A 22786-nucleotide genomic window follows, 5' to 3' on the forward strand; every position below is an offset into this window, starting at 1 on the left:
GCACTAGGTGCCTGCGTCTTATTTCCAATAGCCACTTTACCACACTTTAGTTACTATGTTTTATTTTTCTGAAAATTATTTTGCAGCAGATTTACAGATTTAGCCTTTGTGGACTTTCTATGGGGGTGATTTACTAACCCTGGTGCACACAGAATCTGATGGAGCTGTGCATAGTAACCAATCAGCTTCTAGGTTTTTAATGTCAAAATTTAATTGAGTAAACTAAAGTTAGAAACGGATTGGTTACTGTGCACAGCTGCACCAGATTCGGTGTGCACCAGTTTCATACCTCCCAACATTTTGAGATGGGAATGAGGGACACCTACTAACAAACGTATGCAGGCATAGGACACGCCCCCTGTCACACCCCCTTAAAGAAGAATTAACCAAAAAGAAAGTTAATTAAATCCACAAGGACTTTTTTTTTACCACTACTATTACTTTAGATTGGCTTTTAAAATGTACAAATGCAGCAATTTATCCATTGGATGAAAGGTTTAGCACTGGGAAATACTTTTTGAAAGATAAAAAGTGCATTTTATATACAACTATATAGATCAGACCAAAATGAGGGACAAATGAGGGGGAAAGAGGGACAGAGGGACATTGCTCCAAATCAGGGACAGTCCCTCAAAATCAGAGACAGTTGGGAGCTATGCAGTTTTAGTAAATCTACCCCTATGTGTCAGGTCTCGAACATCGTAAAGAAACCCCTGTCTAAACCGACCCAGAAGAAATATGGGCAAAAGACTACGATGAAGAAAAGTGAACAGGGATCTATAAACACCACCCAGAATGGAGATAACCAAGGGAGGAGTACTAATTACAATGGTGGATATGCATATTCTCCTAGACCAGGACGACAAGGAAGGGGAGAGGTTAACTACCAAACACCTAGACCCTATAGGGGTAACACTCCACAAGGAAGGGGAGGCTACAATTACCAATCACCATATAGAGGGGAAGCCCCACGAGGATATAACCCTCCACAGGAATACCAACAGTGGAGACAATACCCCCCACCGAACCATTACCCGGAAATGAACAATGGGGTTCCATTGTATAATAGATATACAGGGTTGGAAGAGGAAGGCTACTATGACCAACAGTCGTATAACCATTCTTTTTTAGGACAACGGGGGAGGGGAGGGAAGCGGGGTACACTGAGAGGATATCCCCAGACACAACAACAGAGAGGGGGGGGAAGACTTGGACCCCCACACGTGCAAAATATGAATACAATGCCCCCACCAAAAGAAGGAGGGGATGCAGAGCAGGAAGATCCAAGCCAGTGTTTCTCAACTCCAGTCCTCAAGGCGCCCCAACAGGTCATGGTTTCAGGATTCCCCTCAGATGAAACAGCTGTGGTAATTACTAAGGCAGTGAAACTGATCAAATCACCTGTGCGAAATAATGGAAATCCTGAAAACATGACCTGTTGGGGCGCCTTGAGGACTGGAGTTGAGAAACCCTGATCCAAGCAACCCAAAAAAACGGCTGAGGGACATGTAGACACGGGGATTTATAATTTGAGTGGAGTTGAGTTGGATCACAAGGAAATGAACATCCTTAACCTGGGCCTCAAATGTGCACCAAAAAAGAAAGAATTTCAGGTGTACATTGATACACATAAGTTCATTCGTTCGATGAACATAAAAAAACATTTTTTAAGCCATCCGGTGGAAGCAGGAGTGAGAGCTTCGATGGCACCGGATAAAATAGATAGTGGCCTAAAGAATAGATCAATTTTTAACCCGCAAATTCAAAGTAATCATTATGTGGAGGTGTTCAAGAACGTGGTATTGAAAGATATTGAGGAACTACCAGTGAAGAAAGGAGTAAACCCCCATTATATCAAGGAGGGGATAGAATCCTTGGAAAGTAGGAAAAACATCATTATTCGTCCAGCTGACAAGGGTGGAGGGGTGGTAGTCATGGATAAGCGGTTTTACCATGAACAACTGGTGGAGTTACTAAGTGATCGAAATACATACAAGAAATTGAAATCTGATCCTACAGACTCATACAGCGTTCAGTTGGCTGCATTAGTGGAGTGGGGATTTGGGTTGAAGGCCCTAAACCCTAAGGAAAAAAGATACCTCGTACCGAGTGCGAATCGTATACCAGTAATATACACGCTGCCCAAAGTGCATAAAAACATCCAGAATCCACCCCCGCGCCCTATAGTAAATGGAATTGGATCAGTGACTGCAAGGCTTGGCGAATATTTAGATAAATTCCTCCAACCCAGTGTTAAGGCAACTAGAGCCTACCTGAAGGATACCTCGGACTTGCTACGTTTATTGGAACAAGTAAAATTCGACCCTGCAGTAACATCCTACTTGGTGACAGCAGACGTGGCCTCTCTTTACACCAACATACAACATGAGGATGCGTCATTGGCCCTTAATTGGGCACTAAGCAAAAGGGACGACATCCCATTTGTACAGGAGAGGTTTGTGGGACATGCACTAGATTTTTGCATGTCCCACAATTACTTCTGGTTTGATGGACAGTTCTTCTCCCAGCAGGTTGGCGTGGCAATGGGGGCAAAGTATGCCCCCAGCCTCGCCAACCTGTTTATGTCTGAATGGGAGGATAGACGGGTGTTCAATATCAATAGACCCCAGCTGATTTTTTATTGGAGGTTTATTGATGACATCCTGTTGATATGGGAGGGATCTAAGGAATCTTTGGAAGTATTCTTGGAACATTTGAACAGGAATACAAACAACATCAAGCTGGAATACCATATTAGTGACAAAATTATTAATTTTTTGGATGTCACTATAGAGAAAGTGACTGATACACTAAAAACCAAGGCGTACTTTAAACCGACGGACCGCAATAGCTACTTGTCCGTGGCAAGTGGACATCATCCATCATGGATAAAAAATATTCCGAAGGGCCAGCTATTGCGGATCCGTCGGAATTGTACTCATACGGAAGATTTCTTTGTCCAATCGAATGTTCTGAAGGAGAAATTCATTCAGAAGGGATACAAGAGTGAGGAATTAAGGAAAATTGTACAAGAAGTAGCCGAAATCCCCAGGGAACAATGTTTGAAGGAAAAAGAAGTACAAAGAGGGGATACCCAACATCAATTGATCTTTATCTCTGGTTTCCACTGCCAGTACAGAGAAATTGAAAATATCTATAGAAAATATTGGTATATCCTCTGTAAAGATAAACACTTGGGGGGAATATTACCAGCACAAACGAAATTCATATATAGGAGAGCCCCAAGCATAGGAGATCAAATAGTGAAAAAGATTTTGGATCCACCAAACCCAAGATCTTTGTCCTTTAATTTCAGAGGTTTTTTCTGTTGTAGGAAGTGTGTTTGTTGCAAAACAGTGAAGGTTAGTAATAGAGGTATTACGAGTGTTACTAACAGAGAAGGAGACAGGTTTGAGATTAAAGAATTTAGCACGTGCACTACTACACATGTGGTCTATCTGATGTGGTATCCCTGTGGCTTGTATTATGTTGGCAGGACCAAAAGACAGCCGAAGATCCGTATTAGCGAACATTTGACCAACATCAAAAATGGATACAAATACCACAGTGTATCCATGCACTTTAAGGACAAACACCAGCAGGACCCATCTCAGCTACAATTTTGTGGCATTGATGTGGTATATCCCTCTTGGAGGGGTTCCAATAGGGTAAGAGATCTGTCACGGAGAGAAACGGAATGGATATTCCTTTTTAAGAGTTTGACCCCGAGAGGGCTTAACATTGAACTGGACCTTAATTGTTTTATTAATGATTTTTAGATAGATTTTTTAGTTATGATTGATAAAGGATCACTTTAGGTTCCCCTTTAATATATATGTACCCACTCTTTCATGAGTGAGAGGACAATATTGTGACACATCATTTTTTAATGATAATTTTTTAATGATAATCTTTTTAAATGACATAATTTTAGATCAAGAGATAATGAGGAAAAATGACAGCTGGCAACTTAATAATTGCTGTTCATGAATAAGAACCAGCTGTTTATAGTTATGTCACCATTAATTGTTGATTTCAGTTTTATATTGTATATTTATAATATCATAACTGCAGGTAACCTTATTAAGAACCAGTATAAGAGATTTTTAATTTTATCTTTTATTCCAGCCATTTCCATATGCTTTTTTATTCTATTGTATTCATCCAATGTGCGGATATTTAGTCTATTTATGTCAATAGGTTGTGGTAATAATAACCGGGTTGATAACTGTAACAGGTTGTTTTTATATTTTAATTATTTTCATGTAAAATTTATGGTAGAACGCATTGTTGTGTAATTCTGTGAAAAGCACACTGAGAGTTCTTGGATTAACATGTCAGGGTATTACAGCGCTGTCTGATGACCCACCGTCCTGAGAAGTTGCCACAAATAATGGTGATGGGACAGAGCGGTGGAGTCAACCTGATACCGCTGCATGATACACCAGTAATTAATGACCTGTAGTCGCGAAAAGCGGGGGTTTGCGCTCAAGGGGACTCTCCTAGAGCGCAGGCGCGGAACAAACAGGTTGCGCATGCGCACTGAGAAGTCCCCAGTAAATTGGAGATGAGAGGAAATATAAAGAGTGACTGACGTCTAGAGCGGCCTATCCCATGATTAAGTTACAGGCATAACAAAACATGTCGGGGGCGTGGCCGAGCGAAGGATAACACCACGTACTAGTGACAGGAGGAAGCGAGCTCTGCGATTCACCTATCGGGGGGAGACGGTGGGTCCATCTGACAGGCAGGCGAGGAGAGGGTGAGAGATACTTCTTAGACACCGGCTGTGGCAGGGTCCGCCGTGACCGCATACCCCCTAGGAGGTTGATCCAAGCTGCTGTGTTGGTATTGCGTTATACAGATTGCTGTGGAATTTGCTGTGCTTTTATATTGTATACACAATGTGAGTGGAACTTTTGGAGTGTGATTTTTAGTGTGTATTATTAAATTGTTACGTTATCACACTATTGGGAGTCTTCTTTAATTTACATATGGAACGAACCTCTGGATGGAATTTGTTTAACCCTTGCCAGTAGCCCTAAACATCCATGCTTTATAGCCTCATACGAAAGTGGAGGCATGAGGAGCTGGTGAGTGGCTGTCCATTGGGAGAGGGGTCACTGAACACGCAGGTGTGGTGAAAGGATGTGATAGAAGATAATTACACTCCTGGAATGAATAAGGACTTGCTGTGGCACATTTGATGTGTTTTTCTGACCACGATCACGGACACTTTGCACACGTGTGTGTATTTTTCACAGAGTTTTATTTGATATAGTCATATAGGTATTGTGTGACACTCAAAGACTGTCATTAGCTTTGATGTTATACATTGTTTTTGTGGAGTCACTGCACAGGGATTGATGTATACTACTATATGAGCAGTATTGGCACTTAGTCACCTTATGTACTGTGTGGTTTTTTATTCATTTGATTCATTAATATTATTACATTATTATTACATTTATATATATAATTTTTATTTTTATATGTTTTAGTATACACCTGTAAAGGGGTGTTCACTAGATTAGATAATTCACTGTAAGAAGTGGGAGTAGTTTTGGAGATAGCGCCACGGTTTAATTCTTCATCCGGGGTGCAGTGCACTAGTAACACGTCACAGATTTAAATATTTCCTGTAGGTCTCGAACATCGGCTGTTCGTTTGCTCGCAAACTAACCGAACATATGGGGCGTTTGTGGAAAATTCGAGTGCTGCGGAATGCCCCATAATGAACTGCGAGATCACAGTGCATTGACATCTGACAATTGGCCAAAGCATGCACCTGACATGCATGCTTTGGCCAATCACAGTGTGCTCTGCTGCGAGAGCCACGATTGGTCAAAGGCAGGGTGCCTTTGGCCAATCATGGCTCCACACCCCACACTATATAAGGCTGCTTACATAGCAGCTATGTATAGTGTGTAGACGGAGATAGATTGAGCTAGATTAGGCAGACAGGTTAGTTAGTGGCATGCAGACAGTTTATTTATATATATATATATATATATATATATATATATATATATATATATATATATATATATATACTTTGCATTTATTGTAGACTCTATATTCAGTCAGTGCAGGCAGTGTAGTATATATAACACAGTGTATTGAAGTGGTTAAGGGGAACTTTGTGCCAAAATTTAAAAAAAATGGCTTAGGGGTCCCTCCAAAATCCATACCAGGCCCTTCAGGTCTGGTATGCATTTAAGGGGAACCCTATGCCAAAATGTAAAAAAACAAATGGCGTGGGGGTCCCGCCCAAAATCCATACCAGACCCTTATCTGAGCAAGCAGCCTGGCAGGCCAGGATGGGGGGGATGAGCGAGCGCCGCCCCCTCCTGAACCATACCAGGCCGCTTGCCATCAACATCGGGAGGGTGCTTTGTGGTCCCCAACGTACCAGAAAAACCCGCAAAATAGGGAAAAAATGCTCCGACTCGATGGGAGGCATCCCGCCGACTGCTGTCTTTTCGCGGTGACAGCTGTTATATAGGCAAGGGTGGGACCACCCAGTGACGTCAAAAACTGTCTTTTGTGGTTTTTACTTTTTGACAGTTCTTTTTGGTGAATGGGTAGGGGTACAATGTACCCTATATCCATTCACATGGGGGGGCCGGGATCTGGGAGCCCCCTTGTTAAAGGGGGCTTCCAGATTTCGATAAGCCCCCCCACCCACAGACCCCCACAACCACCCGCAAGGGTTGTGGGGATGAGGCCCTTGTCCCCATCAACTATCAAATAAACATTCTTAAAACAAAGATTTTCTGACCAAATTCTACTAGTGTATGACCAGCTTTACTTTAACCAGTTCCTCGGTTTCTAATGTCATATTCACAGCTAATAGAGGCTGTTTTTTAACACAAGAACAAATCCAAGGTTGTTGAAAGGAGCTTCCCTAATGCCTAGTACACACAATGAGAATATTGGACGAAAAAAAAAACACATTCGAAGCGATCGTCCGATAATTTATTTGTTAGTACGTAGCTTTCAACAGCCGATCACGACAGATCATTTTTGTAACTTTAGAAACCTATTAGTTTTTTAATATGAAATTTGCATGCAAAAAAAAAAACAGACAATCATTCATCTGATATTCTCATTGCATGTATGAAGCGTAATCCTAGTACATGAGCTATATAAAGCAAATTTCACCTTAAAGTGTTACTAAACCCAGAACAGTAAAATCAGTCTGTATATGCAATAAAGCATATTTGTTATACTCACTGGGAAACCTAAAGGGTTAATTCTCTGCATTGTGTAAAAAGACTGTTTGTTCCTGTCTTCTCTGATCCTCCACTTCTTCCACTTTCCCAATCCATTTCCTGATAGAACAGAGCCTTGGGGGCACTCTGTACATTCTCAATTTGATGTGTATTGCTAGAGAGTTTTTTTTTTCTTGGGAGGGTGCATGTGATCAACACAGGGCCAATCAGCACTGTCCAGACAGAGGGTCAGGGGTCCTTCAGCCTCATAGAACAGTCAGAGGAGAATGAAAACTCCTCCTACAAGCTTTAACCAAACACTGATAGAAGTCACAAGACTGCCATATACCACTGATGAGAAAAGATATTTATCAGTTTATATTTACTAAAATAATTGCATTTCCATGTTCTGTGTACTTTGGGAGACCAGATATAGTGAATGCAGGGTCCTGGGTTTAGTAACTCGTTAAGCCTAGTACACATGGAGTGAATGTCGGGCAGCACTGGCCGGTTCAATAGTAGCCAACTGATATTCGGCCCATGTGTACTGCCGCCTGTCGATGGCTCCCGATCAGTGCTCTCAGCCAATCGCTGACCGGAGCATTCTGGCGGCGGGGGGTACCCCTATCAGATCACAATAGCACAACAGGAGCGATCCCTCCAAGGGGTCTGTTTTTTTTTTCATTCAGCCCCGCCGGGTTGAACGGAAAAAAAACAAACAAATAGTGTGTACTAGGCTTTAAGCTGGTCATATACATATACATTATGCAATATTCTTTCCTTCAACCACGAGTTGAAGTAAAGAAAATCGCTTGATTCCCCCATCATTACAGTCAGTGGTGACGGGGGAATCCCTTCCACTGTGCTATTGTATTCTGACAGCAGGAGGTTTCCCCCGCCATCAGAATACAATGATTACTGCTGCCAGCTATAGTTCAATAGGCTGGTTGTGAATTGATAGATCAACTTCAGTACAATCAGTCTTCCCATAGATGGACCTGGCTGAATTTCGATCTGTCTATGACCGGCTTTAAAAACCACCAGAAAACCCTCATATGTTCTGTCTCATTGACACCCATGAATTTAGCCAAATATATCAGCAAAGGGAAAATTCACAATAAGAGTTCCAGTCTTTTTTCAGTTTATTAAAAGTCAACAGCTACAAAAAGTGTAGCTGCTGACTATTAATAAACAGACACTTACCTGTCCCACGGTCCAGCGATGCGGCCACCCGAAGCCTCGCTCTCTCCCCCTCCTCTCCGCGGCACCATCATTGCAACTGTGGGCACCCAGCTGTGACAGCTGGGCTCACACTGCGCATGTGCGAGTCGTGCTACATTTTCCTAGTGGCCAGGCAATTTTCTGGGACCTGTGACGTGTCCCAGAAGATTGCAGAAAGGGAGGGACCACCTAGGGGGGAGAGGAGGAGTCGCCAAGGCGGCCAAGCAACGGAAGGAGGAAGTGGGGCAGGAAGTACCTGTCAAAACCAGGTACCCACTCCCCCCCCTCCCCCCCCAAAAAAATGACAGGCCAAATGTGGCATGTAAGGGGACGAGGAGTGCTTAAAGCGGAAATTCCACTTTTGGGTGGAATGCCGCTTTAACGGTGAAATATAATGAAATGCCACGTGATAAAGGTTTTGGGTTTTGTTACTATTTACAATGTAGCAAATTATTGGTGCAGAGAAACCTGCAGCAAAATAATGCGATCTGCAGCAGACAACTCACTTAGACTAGGTTCACATTAGTGTGGGCTGTGGGAAAGCGGGTAATCTCATGCCTTCCGCACCCGCAGAAAAAAAAACGCAATTCAGTTCAGGATGATGTGTGGGGGTACCATTTATCCTATTGGCATCCCCACGCACTGGAAAGTGGGGTGCAGTTTCCTGCACACTATGTGGTTTTCCTGCAGCCGCGTTTTCTGAAAAGGTGCAGGGACCTTTCCCCTGTGTTTTCAGTCGGTACATTCATTTGAATGGGCTACTGTGCCTGAGCAAACACAACCGCAAGGAAACCGCGTAGATGTGATCCAGGCCTAAGGGGGTGCTGGAGGTGGTAAAATAACTTTTAGCCAGTGGTGGCCACTCATAAGGGGCGCTGGGGCAGCGTCCCCCTAATCCATGCACCCGGCCCCTAATCTTGATGCAGGGCACCGGACGCATGGATTTCAATGGGATTTTTTTTTTTTGAGGCACTTGATTAGAGCCTGAGGCTCTAATTCGCTTCAAAAAGTGCGGGTGCGGGGCACAATGCCCCCTCTTGTGTGACAATTAATATTCGCTAATGTCTTCCTGCTTCTCCTCCCATCCAATCAGAAAGCAGGTCCTGAGACCCCGATTGGCCGGGAGTCCCAAGACCCGATTGGCCAGGAGCCCTAAGACCCGATTGGCCGGGAGGAGAGGAGATGCAGGGGGGAAGCCCCGACCTGGATAGGGTAAGTGCGGCGATCGAGCGAGCGATGCATGGGGGGGTGCGGGAAGTGAGGGGGGCCAGGTTTGTTTGCTGTCCCCCCCAAAAAAAATTGAGATCCAGCTGCCACTGCTTTTATCCCTCATGAACACAGATGGTGAGAAGCTGAAAATATGCTGGGAAAAAAATTCCGGGTGTTTTCCCAAATTCAGGAGCCGCAGGTGGCACGTATAACCTGCTATACAAGTGAATGCTGGTATGAGTGTGTACAATGTATTTCCTGAGCACAAAACGTCCACGTTTGGCAATATGCCATATGCATATGTGTGGTTAATTGCCAATGTACACAACATTTTGCAACAAATAGCTGTGGATCCCTTCTGCCTTTTCACACCTGTACAAGTAATGTACATAAACGCATATTGCTCATGTGTTTTGGGGAAGGGTCCAGTCATTTCCAATGTACCCTAATTGCAATGAATAAGAAAAAATACACCAACCAACTGAACTGCAACATAAACATGTATAGACACCTTCATTGTTCTACAGCAGAAAAAAAAAAATATAGTTAATGTGTGTTTTTTAATGTATAGGTGGAGGGCTTGGAAAAATGGATTTGTCCACAGAATAAACATAAATATGTGTCAATGTATGAAGACGCACATGTAGTAATGGATACTAAATTATGTGTCAGTGTAACATTTCCAGGTATTTAATACCTCTCACTCTCTCATAATGCTACCCCTGGCAAGGCCTTCATCTGCTTTTCTCTCCAGAAGGAAGGCGCCATCTTTTTTCAGACATCATCCAGGATCATCATCTACTTCGTGGACTGAGATGCCGGCTCAGAGATTATATGACCATGTTATTCCTGGTGCCTGTGCCATTCTTGGCTATGTTCAGAAATATCTGACACAGATGGATCAGCCGCTGATGCAGCCTCTCAACTTGCTACAAAGTTACAATGTTGCAATCTGATCGGGGGGGGGGGGAGAAGAGAGTGAGGAAACGCTTCTTCCTGCCTGCAGCAGACTGATGTGCCTCCATCTACAGAGAGAGAGAGAGAGAGAGAGAGAGAGAGAGAGAGAGAGAGAGAGAGAAAGAGAGAAGATGTACTGTGTATAGTTCTGTGTTCCTCATTTTCTAGTGTCAGTGCAGGACAACAGATGTACAGTAAATGTGCGTATAGAAAGGTTGCAATATGTGCAGGTTCTGTTATTGTGTTCTCACTGTATATTGGGAGAGAAAGACTGCACAGTGTCAGTGGATACAGATGCAAGGCGGCCGTTCATAAGGAGCGCAGGGGCGCCACCCCCCCTAATCCATGCGCCCGGGCCCTAATCTACATGCAGAGAGCCGAACGCATGGATTTCAAAGGTTTTTTTTTTTTTAAGTACATGATTAGAGCCTGAGGCTCTAATTGGCTTGTCACATTGGCTATGTGAGAATAGCGAATTAATATTCACTATTGTCTTCCTGACCCAATTGGCCAGGAGTCCTAAGACCTGGTTGGCCGGGAGGAGAAGTGACCGCCGGGAGGAGATTGTCAGAAACCATGAAATCAGACCGAGACAGAAGTACAGTTAAATCACAGTTAAAAAGAACAAAGGTAGTCAAAACATAGCCAGAGTTCAGTAACAGGAATGGATAGTCAGCCAAGCCAGAAGTCAGGGATCAAAATAGTGTAACAGCAAGCAGAATCTGGAGCCAGACGGGATGTCAGCGAAGCAAGTCTTTACACAGGAACGCAGGAGATAGTTTCTTGTGATGTGACCAAGGCAAAGGCAGAGCTCCTCTGGACTGGACGGCTTAAGTAGGCAGGACTGACGAGCAGGATTATCAACAGCTGAGTAACTGTGGAGAGAGATGGGAGTTGGCAATTAGCTGACAGCTGAGCGGCCAGCTCAGAGAAGGAAGGGCTGAGCCCAGCTCTGACAGAGATGCAGGGGGAAGCTGCCTAAGCCATGACCTGGATGAGGGAGAAATGTTTGTTTGCCGCCCCCCCCCCCCCCCCCCCCCCAAAAAAAAATAAGCACCAGCCGCCACTGTACAGATGTATGCTGAGGCAGTAGCAGTACATCAGTGTGTCAGTAAAATGGAGTTTCGGTTTCCATTCTCGGGTGTTAGGTAAATGATCCACCTTCTGTTGTTCTCTCATCACCCCCAAGAGCCGGAACGCACACAGAGGAGGGGACTTCAGGCTGTATCAGGGGTTCTGGGATGATTCTTTTCTCTCCAAAAGATGGTACCATCTTTGTTTAGCCATCATCCAGGGTCACTATCTATTTTTTGGATTGCAATGCTGCCTCAGAGATGACACAGTCATGTAAATCATGGTGCCCATGTAGTTCTTGGCTAGGGTTGCCACCTGTCCAGGATTCACCCGGACAGTCCAGGTTTTGAATCACGTGTCTGGGTTTCATCCTGCCTAAAACCTGGACACAATATTCAGACAGGGCTGTGGCTCCCCAAGTAACCAAGATAGTCACTTAAAAATTTGTTGCCATCTGGGAGCTGTGGGCAGCTGTCTGGGGGCAAGTTCGGCAGCAATTTTGCCACACACACTGTTTGCCACAGCACACTACGTGTGCTACCACTCAATGGTGTCCCAGGTCTTTTATAATACTATAGTGTATACTACGAGAAAAAAAATTGCCCTGCACCACTAAAGTGTTTGGCTGGAAGAAGAGGTGGCAATCCTATTCTTGGCTGTGTTCACAAATGTCCGACACAGATCAGGTCCTTCTGCAGCTTCTCACCTTGTGACTTGCCGAAAACGTATAAAGTTGCAGTCTGATCACTGGGGGAAAGGAGACTGAGGAAATGCCTCCTCCTGCCTGCAGCAGATTGATGATATCATTTCAACCTAGTTAAATTCACAAGAACCCCAGTTCAAGGGCAGCTATTTAAAGATAAAAGGTGAATCATTTCTGAAATTATACTGTTACTGTATATTGCAACATGTCAGGAATGTATTCATGCAGACATGTAAAGTTACCAACAGGTACACTTTAAACTTCCAGTCCAGGCCATTTATTTATGATCACATGTAACATTCAGTATTTTTTGCTAGAAAATTACTTAGAACCCCCAAATATTATATATTTTTTTTAAAGCAGAGGCCCTAGAGAATAAATTGGTGGGTCTTGTCATTTTTTATCTCACACGATATTTGCGCAGAGGTTTTTTAAACCCAGTTTTTGGGAAAAAATATGAACTTATGCCGAGTAAACAGGTACCTATGTCACGTTTTAAAATTGCACATGCCCATGCGACGGCGACAAATGACATAAATTTTACTATCCATAGGTGACGCTTTAACCACTTCTGGACCGCCTTCTGCACATCTACTATGGCATGGCGGCCCGGCTGCGCTAAACGACGCACCCGTACGTTGCTTCGTGCAGTAGCCTCTGGCGGTGCATGCATGCCGATTGGACAGTGGGGGAGCCAATCAACGGGTCTGGCGGACGCTATGTTCGCCTAGCCAGCCGCGATCGTTCCCCAGAGAGGCAGAACGGTGCTCTGCCTATGTAAACAAAGCAGATTGCCGTTTTGACAGGGGAGAACGTAGAACATGCTAAGCAGGGGTACGGATCTCTGTGTTCCCCCAGTCAGAGCAATCCCCATAATCCCCAGTTAGTAAGCACCCCCTGGGGACACACTTAACCCTTTGATCGCCCCTGGTGTTAACCCCTTCCCTGCCAGTGTCATTAGTACAGTAACAGTGCATATTTTTATCACCGATCACTGTATTAGCGTCACTGGTCCCCAAAAAAGTGTCAGTCAGGTTTTTGATTTGATCCACCGCAATGTCGCAGTCCCGCTAAAAATCACTGATCGCCACCATTACTAGTAAAAAAATAAATAAATAAAGAATCCATAAAAATATCCCATCATTTGTAAACGCTATAACTTTCGCGCAAACCAATCAATATACGCTTATTGTGATTTTTTTTTTTTTTTACCAAAAGCATGTAGCAGAATACATATTGGCCTAAATTGATGAAGAAATTAGATTTTTAATATTATATTTAATTTTATTATTGGATTTGTATTATAGCAAAAAGTAAAACATATTGTCTTGGGTTTTTTTTCAAAATTGTTTATAGCGCAAAAAATTAAAACCGCAGAGGTGATCAAATACCACCAAAAGAAAGCTCTATATGTGGAAAAAAAAGGACATCAATTTTATTTGGGTACAATGTCGCACAACCACGCAATTGTCCGTTAAAATAGCGCAGTGCCGTATCTCAAAAAATGGCCTGGTCATGTAGGGGGTAACCTTCCGGGGCTGAAGTGGTTAAAAGCCTTTACAGGTTATCACATTAGATTTACAGAGGAGGTCTGGTTGCTACAATTACTGCCCATGATCACGGTGATATTTCACAAGTGTGGGACGATTGCTATTTCCGTGCGCGTGGGATCGAAGCGTGCGTTCGCCTTTTGCGCGCAAGCATGGGAAGACGGGGGCACTTAACATTTTTTATTTTTATTTATTCTTTTTTTTTTTTACACTGTTGCTTTAATTTTTTTTCTTGATCACTTTTATTGTTGTCACGAGGAATGTAAACATCCTTGTGACAGGTACTCCTTTAGGAGAGATCTAGGGTCTGTAAGACCCCAAATCCCTCCTCTGTACTTAAAAGCATTGAAAACACCAAGATCAGTGTTTTTTGAATGCTTTCGATTTTTAAAAAATGGCGCTCATGGATTCTGAGTAAACTGGAAGTGATATCATGTCATTGCTTCCAGGTTCCAATTACGAACAGCCAGTCAAAGCTGATCCCGGCTTCGCTTGGCTGTCCGGCCAGCCGGCAGATGTGTCGGTGGGACGGGAGAGCCGGAGAGCCGTGGAAGGATGTCCCCTCCCGCTGCTTGTAATAGCAATCGAGCGTCTGGTTTGCTGCATCATCCCTGTACAACCACCAAAAGTCCGGCGACGTACAAGGTACGTCACTGGAAAGGAAGTGGTTACATTTTCCTTCTTAACCACTAGCCGACCAGCCGCCGCACTTATACTGCGGCATGTTGGCTCAGCTGGGCAAATTGCCCTAGCTGTACGTCTCTCCTTTAATAAGATGCAGCAGGAGCCGTTGCGCACTGTCTCAGGGGAGAGTCCCAGTTCTCTCAGGGGAGAGGAGACAGATTGTGTGTTCCTACTAAGTAGGAACACTGATCTCTCTCCTTCCCTAGTCATTCCCATCCCCCCTACAGTTAAAACACACCCAGGGAACACAGTTAACCCCTTTGATCGCCCCCTAGTGTCAACCCCTTCCCTGCCAGTGTCAATTATACAGTAATCAATGGCTATTTTTAGCTCTGATCGCTTTATAAATGTCAGTGGTCCCAAAATGGTGTCAAAAGTGTCCAAGCTGCCACAATGTCGCAGATCACCGCCATTACTAGTAAAAAAATAATAATAATAAAAATGACATAAATCTATCCCCTATTTTGTAGACGCTATAACTTTTGCGCAAACCAATCAATATATGCTTATTGCAATTTTTTTAACAAAAATATGTAGAAGAATACATACCAAGCTAAATTGAGAAAGAAATTAGTTTTTTTTATATATTTCTTTTTTAAAAATTGGGATATTTATTTTAGCAAAAACTACAAAATATTGGGGGTTATTTACTAAAGGAAAATCCACTTTGCACTGAAAGTGCACTTGGAAGTAAAGTCACTGTAGATCCGAGGGGGACAGGCAAGGAAAATAAAAAACAGCATTTTAGCTTGCACATGATTGGATGATAAAATCAGCAGAGTTTCCACTCATTTCAGATCTACCCCTCAGATTTACAGCGACTGCACTTCCAAGTGCACTTGCAGTGCAAAGTGGATTTGCCTTTCGTAAATAACCCCCACTGTGTTTTTTGCTAAATTGACGCTATTTTTTTGTTTATAGTTCAAAAAATTAAAACCGCAGAGGTGATCAAAAACCACCAAAAGAAAGCTCTATTTGTGGGGGAAAAGGACATAAATTTTGTTTGGGTACAATGTTGCATGACCGTGCAATTGTCAGTTAAAGCGACGCAGTGCCATATTGCAAAAAATGGCCTGGTCAGGAAGGGGGCAAATCCTTCCGGGGCTGAAGTGGTTAAAGCGGTATTAAGCCCAAAAGCAAACATTTATTATTGTCAGTTTACCAATTCTTAGATGTAATGGCTGCATTCATCTTCTTTTTTAGGCTTTCTTTCGATTTTTCATCTGGTGATTCCGCCAGCAAGTTTTGTTTTTTAAAAGCAGAATGTATAACTCAAATCACTTAAAATGATATTGAAGGCAGATTTTTTTTTTTTATAATAAATAAACATATTTACCTGCTCTGTGCAATGGTTTTGCTCAGAGCAGCCCCGATCCTCCTCTTCTGGGGTCCTCCACCGGCGCTGCTGGCCCCTCCCTCCTGCCGAGTACCCCCATAGTAAGCAGCTGCTGTTCTGTGAGTCCATTCACACACAGCGTGTGGCTCGGCCCCCCCCCCCCCCCCTGCTCTCTCCTCATTGGCTCACTGGCTGTCATTGCCAGTAGCAGAAGCCATCTAATGACTGATAAGTTGCAGTATAAAACATTTCTGGTATAAAGTGTTACTAAACCCTTGTGGTTTTTTTTTTAAATAACAAACATGTCATACTTACCTCCACTGTGCAGTTCGTTTTGCACAGAGTGGCCCCGATCCTCCTCTTCTGGGGTCCCCTGGCGGTGCTAGTGGCTCCTCCACTAGTGGCTCCTCCTTCTAGGAGAAGCGCTCTGCATGGGGGTTTCGCGTGTGGGCCCGACTCGGCCCCGCCCCCGCCCCCTGGCAGCCGCGACATTGGACTTGATTGACAGCAGCGGGAGCCAATGGCTGCGCTGCTATTAATCTATCCAAAGAAGAGCCGAGACGCTGGCCAGAGAGGGTGAGCGCGTCTCTGGCGTGGGAACGAACGGGTTTAGGTGAGTAAAACGGGGGGGGGGGCTGCTCAGTGAGAGAAGTTTTTTCACCTTAATGCAGAGGATACATTAAGGTGAAAAAACACAAGGGTTTACAACCCCATTGGCTCTTCTCAACCTTTAATTCTCTGCTTCGTCTTCCACCCCCTCTAACCCACTAACTCACTCACTGCCCAAAAGATTGTCAATCACTTCAGAGATAAGATTGATGCAATTCGTGAGGACACCTCCACTGTGTGTACATCTTCCCCACCCAACATACCTTTCCTAACAGCACATTCAACACTTTCCTCTTTTGAACTGGCTACTACTGAAGAGGTTACAAAACTTTTCTCAGATGCCCACCTAACCAATTGTCCCCTGGATCCTGTTCCCTCACAACTCACTCACATCTTCAATCTCTCCCTCTCTAGTGGCACCTTCCCCTCCCCTCTAAAACATGCGCAGATCACTCCTATACTTAAAAAGCCCTCAATGGACACCACCAACCTGAACAACTTAAGACCCATCTCATTGCTCCCATTCACCTCTAAACTTTTAGGAACGTTTAGTCTACAACCTTCTTAGCTCCTACCTCAGTGAAAATAACCTTCTTGACCCCTTACAATCTGGCTTTCACTCACAGCACTCCACGGAAACTGCCTTACTAAAACTCACCAATGATTTACTAAATGCTAAAACCAATGGCCACTACTCCATACTCCTACTACTTGACCTCTCTGCAGCCTTTGATACTGTTGACCACCCACTCCTCTAAATAAACTCCATTCCCTTGGCCTCCAAGATTCTGCTCTATCCTGGTTCTCTGCCAACATATCACAGCGCTCCTTCAGTGTTACCTACAACTCTGTCTTCTCCTCTCCATTTCCCCTTTCTGTGGGGGTCCCCCAAGGTTCTGTTCTTGGACCCCTTCTCTTCTCTATCTACACCTCCTCCCTTGGTCACTTGATAACTGCCCACGGCTTCCAATACCACTTATACACCGATGACACCCAAATCTATCTGTCTACTCCTCACCTCACTCCTTCAGTCTCCTCTCGCATTACTAACTTACTAACTGACATATCAGCATGGATGTCGCACCACTTCCTTAAACTAAATCTCTCTAAAACTGAGCTATTAATATTCCCCCCGCTCATGCCCCCCTCCATGACTTTTCCATCAAAATCAACAATGCAACCATCAGTCCCTCCCCTCAAGCCAGGGTACTAGGTGTAATCCTAGACTCTGACTTGTCATTTCAGCCTCAAATCCAATCATTGTCAAAAGTTTGTAGACTTCACCTCCGTAACATCTCTAAAATTCGCCCCTTTTTAACAAATGAAACCACCAAGCTCCTCATTCACTCCCTTGTTATCTCTTGCCTTGACTATTGCAACTCATTGGCCTGTCTCTCCATAGGCTATCCTCTTTTCAGTCTATCATAAATGCTGCTGCCAGTGTTATCCACCTTACCCACCATTCAGTGTCTGCCAACCCTCTCTTCCAATCCCTACACTGGCTCCCAATTGCCCAGCGAATTAAATTCAAAATACTAACCACAAAATACAAAGCCATGCTGCCCTGAGCTACATCACCAATCTTGTCCCTAAATATTACCGAAACCGTCCTTTCCGCTCCTCCCAAAACCTCCTACTCTCAAGCACCCTCGTCTCCTCCTCTCATGCTCGTCTCCAGGATTTCTCCAGAGCCTCTCCCATCTTCTGGAACTCATTACCTCAACGTGTCTGGCTATCCTCTACTTTTGCTAACTTCAGGCGATCCCTGAAAACTCATCTCTTCAAGGAAGCCTATCACGCCTCCAGCTAATCTTTTACCACTTCCATCAGCTCATTCCCCACAGTTACAACCTTTTGTACCACCTATTAGATTGTAAGCTCTTCTGAGCAGGGCCCTCTTAATCCTCTTGTATTTTATCGTATTATAACTGTATTGTCTCCCTTTTATATTGTAAAGCGCTGCGTAAACTGTTGGCGCTATATAAATCCTGAATAACAATAATATTAATAACCTTTTTAATACCACTTTAACCACTGGCCGAACAGTCACGTACCTGTATGTCACCGGTCTTCAAGTGGTTGTACCAGGATGATGCCTGAAACTGCAGGCATCACCCCGGTACTGTTTTTTAGAGCGGGCGATCGGCTGTCTTGTAATAGTAATAAGAGTAGCTAACTAGCTGCTTGATTGCTATTACAAGCAGCAGGAGGGGACGTCCCATCTCACCGGGAGACCCGAGGAACCAGCTAGTGCGACCGCCGGCTGGTCGGACAGCTGAACAAAGCTGGAATCGGCTTTGATCGGCTCTCCGCTATGGTAACCTGGAATCGATGACCTGACATCACTTCCATTCTACCCGAAAATCAAAAGCATTCAAAAACACTTATCTTGGTGTTTTAAATGCTTTTAAGTACAGAGGAGGAATTTGGGGTCTTATAGACCCCAGATCCCTCCATAAAGAGTACCTGTCACATGCCTATTGCTGTCTTAACGATGTTTACATCCTTGTGACAGCAATAGAAGTGATATATTTTTTTTTCAAAAGCAACAGTGTAAAAATAAAAAACATTTAAAAAAAAAAGTGCCCCACCCCCCTGTGCTCTCGCACAAGGGCGAATGCATGTGTTGGTCCCCGCACGCGTGCAAACAACGATCATCCCACACATGTGAGGTATGTCATGAATATCAGACCATGTGCAGTAATTCTAGCACCAGAACTCCTCTGTACATCTAAACTGGTAACCTTTAAAAGTTTTTTAGCAACCCCCGTAGATAGTAAATTGTACATTGTTTGTAATTTTAAAGTGTGACATGTTTTGTCATCTTTTATATTTTACAAAATAATTTCGTTACATATTGTGCTTCTTTTGCATTAAAATTCAAAAAAGTGTATTTTTTCCTAAAAAAAAATTGCATTTGAAAAACCGCTGCGCAAATACCACGTATTGTAAAAATATTGCAAAACCCACCAATTTATTAGGGCATCTGCTTAAAATATATTTATATGTTTGGGGTCCTAAGTAATTTTCTAGCAAAAGAAAAAAAAAAAATTATTGTTACATGTAAACAAAAAGTGCCAAGCAAAAGTAATCTGACATAAATGGTCAACACACCAAAAATGCAGCAAGAAGGATCAACAGGTCCTATTGAAAACAATGTATATTGTGTTGTCTGTAGCTCTTCCTAGAGTGCACAGCAATGTGTCCCTTATGACGAGGGCCGAAATATCTGTTTTTAAACCTTCAGCACTCCTTATTTTGGATCATTTACAAATCCTGTTCATGTTATCCTGGCTTATATGTTAATGTAAACAGAACTTCTGAGGATCCCATTTCATTCTTCTATGCTGAGTATCCAGCTAAACACAGAGCTGCAGCAGGAGGAAGATTCTTTTCTAATGTTGCCAAATATTTGGTGTCTCCACCCAGCTTACATGTAACAATAAGAGACATAAATAAATATGTGTGTGCAAATAAATGTGTTTTATTTTTTGCAGATTGCTCTCCCCCCTCCTCCTCTTCCTGCACTCAGGAGACGGATTTGGAGCCCCAGATTAATCCCCTGGCCGCAGCCAGCGCAGGCTGAGTGGGGGAGGTGTCGTGTCCTTGCAGCACTGGATTTGGTGTATAAAGTGGACCTGTCACCCAACATAGGTGACACAGGAAAATCGTCAGCCGAACAACTACATTCTGCCCATTAGGTCACAAGGAAGCGGGGACATCACAAGGGCATGTGCCACTGAGTCATGGCATTCGCCCCTGCAAGTTTACCAGAGACACCATGTGACCAATGCCGTGACAATGGAATCTTTAAGGATTGCTTTGTTAAACAAATATTAAAACTGGACTCTTGGCAGATACACCAATCAGCCATAATGTTATGACCACCCACCATAACCCGTTAAGGAATGGACTCCACTAGACCTCAGAAGGTATGCTGTGGCAGCCTTTTTCAACCAGGGTGCCGTGGCACCCTGGGGGGCCTCCTGAGCTCTTTAGGGGTGCCTTGGAAAAATGCAAAAATTGCCTCGAATTGTCCAAAATTGTCAGCATGCTGGGAGGTGGATCCTGCCTGCATATTTTTGTTAGACAAAGCCACAGGTTTTAATTTGTGCAGCATTACAACCTTGGGCACCATGCGAGCCAGCTGTTGGGATTCTAATAAATGGTGATGTTATAAATTGATAAGGAAGACATTAAGCACCTCAGGATGCCCTTGTTTGCCCTTCTCCGTCTGCACTGGGGTCACATTAGCTGAATGAAGGAGGGAAACTAGTCAGCACTAGCGTGCAAATGTGTACAAAAGAAATCATCTCTAATGTTGGGTGTCCTATGTGTGTCGATGCCGCTGCATTATGTAAAACTATTTGTTTCTTTTACATTTTAGATTGGGGTGCCTTGAGTGCATAATTTTAAAGGGTGCCTTGAGTGAAAAAAGGTTGAGAAACACTGCTCTGTGGTATCTGGCGCCAAGCTGTCAGTAGCAGATCCTTTAGGCTGGGTTCATACTTGAGAACGCAGCTGCTCACAGCAGGAGTCTGGTGCATCTCCGTTCACCGTTTCAGGTCTGATTTCAGTCCGAATTTTTGGCTGAATTCGGACTTGAAACAGACCAAAAGACGCACAGGACTCCTGTGCAATTCGCACCGGAGCAGCTGCGGAGATGTGTGAACTGGCTCCATAGAGAATCGGTCACAATCTCCTGCTATGCGAATTGGATGCGGGGAAACTCCACATCCAATTCGAATAGGTGTGAACCCAGGCTAAAAGTGTAACTAAACCCACAACAGTAAAATCAGTCTGTATATGCAGTAAACCATTCTTGTTATACTCACTGTGGAACCTAAGGGGTTAATCCTCTGCATTGTGTAAAAAAGGCGGTTTCATCCTGTCTTCTCTTAAAGTGGTTGTAAACCCCTCTGTGCAACTTGTACCTATAGGTGGTATAGGTACTGTAAATATCTCCTAGACGTGCGCTGTTTAGGAGATATTTACCTTGTAGTGCGCTGATGATGTCATTGGCGCATGCGACCCTCAGTGGCGTTTCTTCACTAGCAAGTGCCGTGACTTACAGCTCCAGTGCGCATGCGCGGGAGTGACGTCACACGACTCCGACCAGTTACAGAGCTGGAGTCCGCGGCCCTGGAAGGAAGAGGGGCGTAAATGAATGCGGCCACCAGCGGGGACGTCGTGGGCTTCGTTTGCAGGTAAGTGCCACATAATGGACTAGTACGTGATGCATACTAGCCCATTATGCTTTTACTTTGCAGGAAAAAAAAAGAGGAAGTAAAACTCATCAGGGTTGACTTCCCCTGTAACTTCCCCTTCTTCCACTGTCCCCAATCTATCTGCTGATAGAACAGAGCCTTGGGGACAAGCTGCACATGCTCAGTTTGGTGTGTATTGCTAGAGAGTTTTTTTTTTCTTCGGAGGGTGCATGTGATCAGCACATTGCCAATCAGCACTGTCCAGACAGAGGGTCAGGGGTTCTGCAGCCTCATAGGACAGTCATGGGAGAATGAAAATTTATCCTACAAGCTTTTAGCAGACACTGATGGAAGTCACAGGCTGTTCTAACTGCTGATGAGAAAAGGTATTTAGCAGTTTATATTTACTAAAATGATTACATTTCCATGTTCTGCGTAGTGTGGGAGATCAGATATAGTGAATGCAGGCCCCATGGGTTTAGTAAGTTGTGGGGTGGGACCTCCATGGATCAGACTTCTTTTTCCAGCACATCCCACAGATGCTTGAATGGGATTGAGATCTAGAGAATTTGGAGGCCAAAGCAATTCCTCAAACTCATTGTTGTGTTCTTCAAAGCATTCTTGAATTCATCAGACCAAGCCACCTTCTTCTTCTACAATGTGCCCATTGTAGGCACTTTTTGCTTTGGACACAGATCAACATGGACACCCTGACCAATCTGCGGCTGCGCAGCCCCAAACTTAACAAATCGGGATGCACTGTGTGTTCTGACACCTTTCTATCAGAACCAGCATTTTTTCTTTTTTTAAAGGTATTCATCAGAACCAGCATTAATTGTTTTCAGCAATTTGAACTACAGTAGCTCTTCTATTGGATTGGACTACATAGACCAGCCTTCACTCCCTATGTGCATCAGTGAGCCATGGCCGCCCATGACCCTGTCAGCAGTTTGCCAGTTTTTCTTCCTTGGACCACTTTTGGAAGGTCCTGACCACTGCAGACTGGGAATATCTCACATGAG

The 22786-nt window shown here is 43.9% G+C and overlaps 1 protein-coding gene across 1 annotated transcript in view; it reads left to right on the forward strand.

The window, feature by feature from the left end:
* Nucleotides 1-4640: 4640 nt before the first annotated feature.
* The window catches only part of TBXAS1 (thromboxane A synthase 1), a 198645-nt gene continuing 180499 nt past the window's right edge, over nucleotides 4641-22786 (forward strand). The window contains exon 1 of the mRNA XM_073621485.1: nucleotides 4641-4762. The gene's annotated coding sequence lies outside the window, so the exon portion shown is untranslated. The remainder of the gene's footprint in view (nucleotides 4763-22786) is intronic.

This window comes from Aquarana catesbeiana, linkage group LG03 (genome assembly GCF_042186555.1).
Source record: "Aquarana catesbeiana isolate 2022-GZ linkage group LG03, ASM4218655v1, whole genome shotgun sequence".
Classification (NCBI taxonomy): domain Eukaryota; kingdom Metazoa; phylum Chordata; class Amphibia; order Anura; family Ranidae; genus Aquarana; species Aquarana catesbeiana.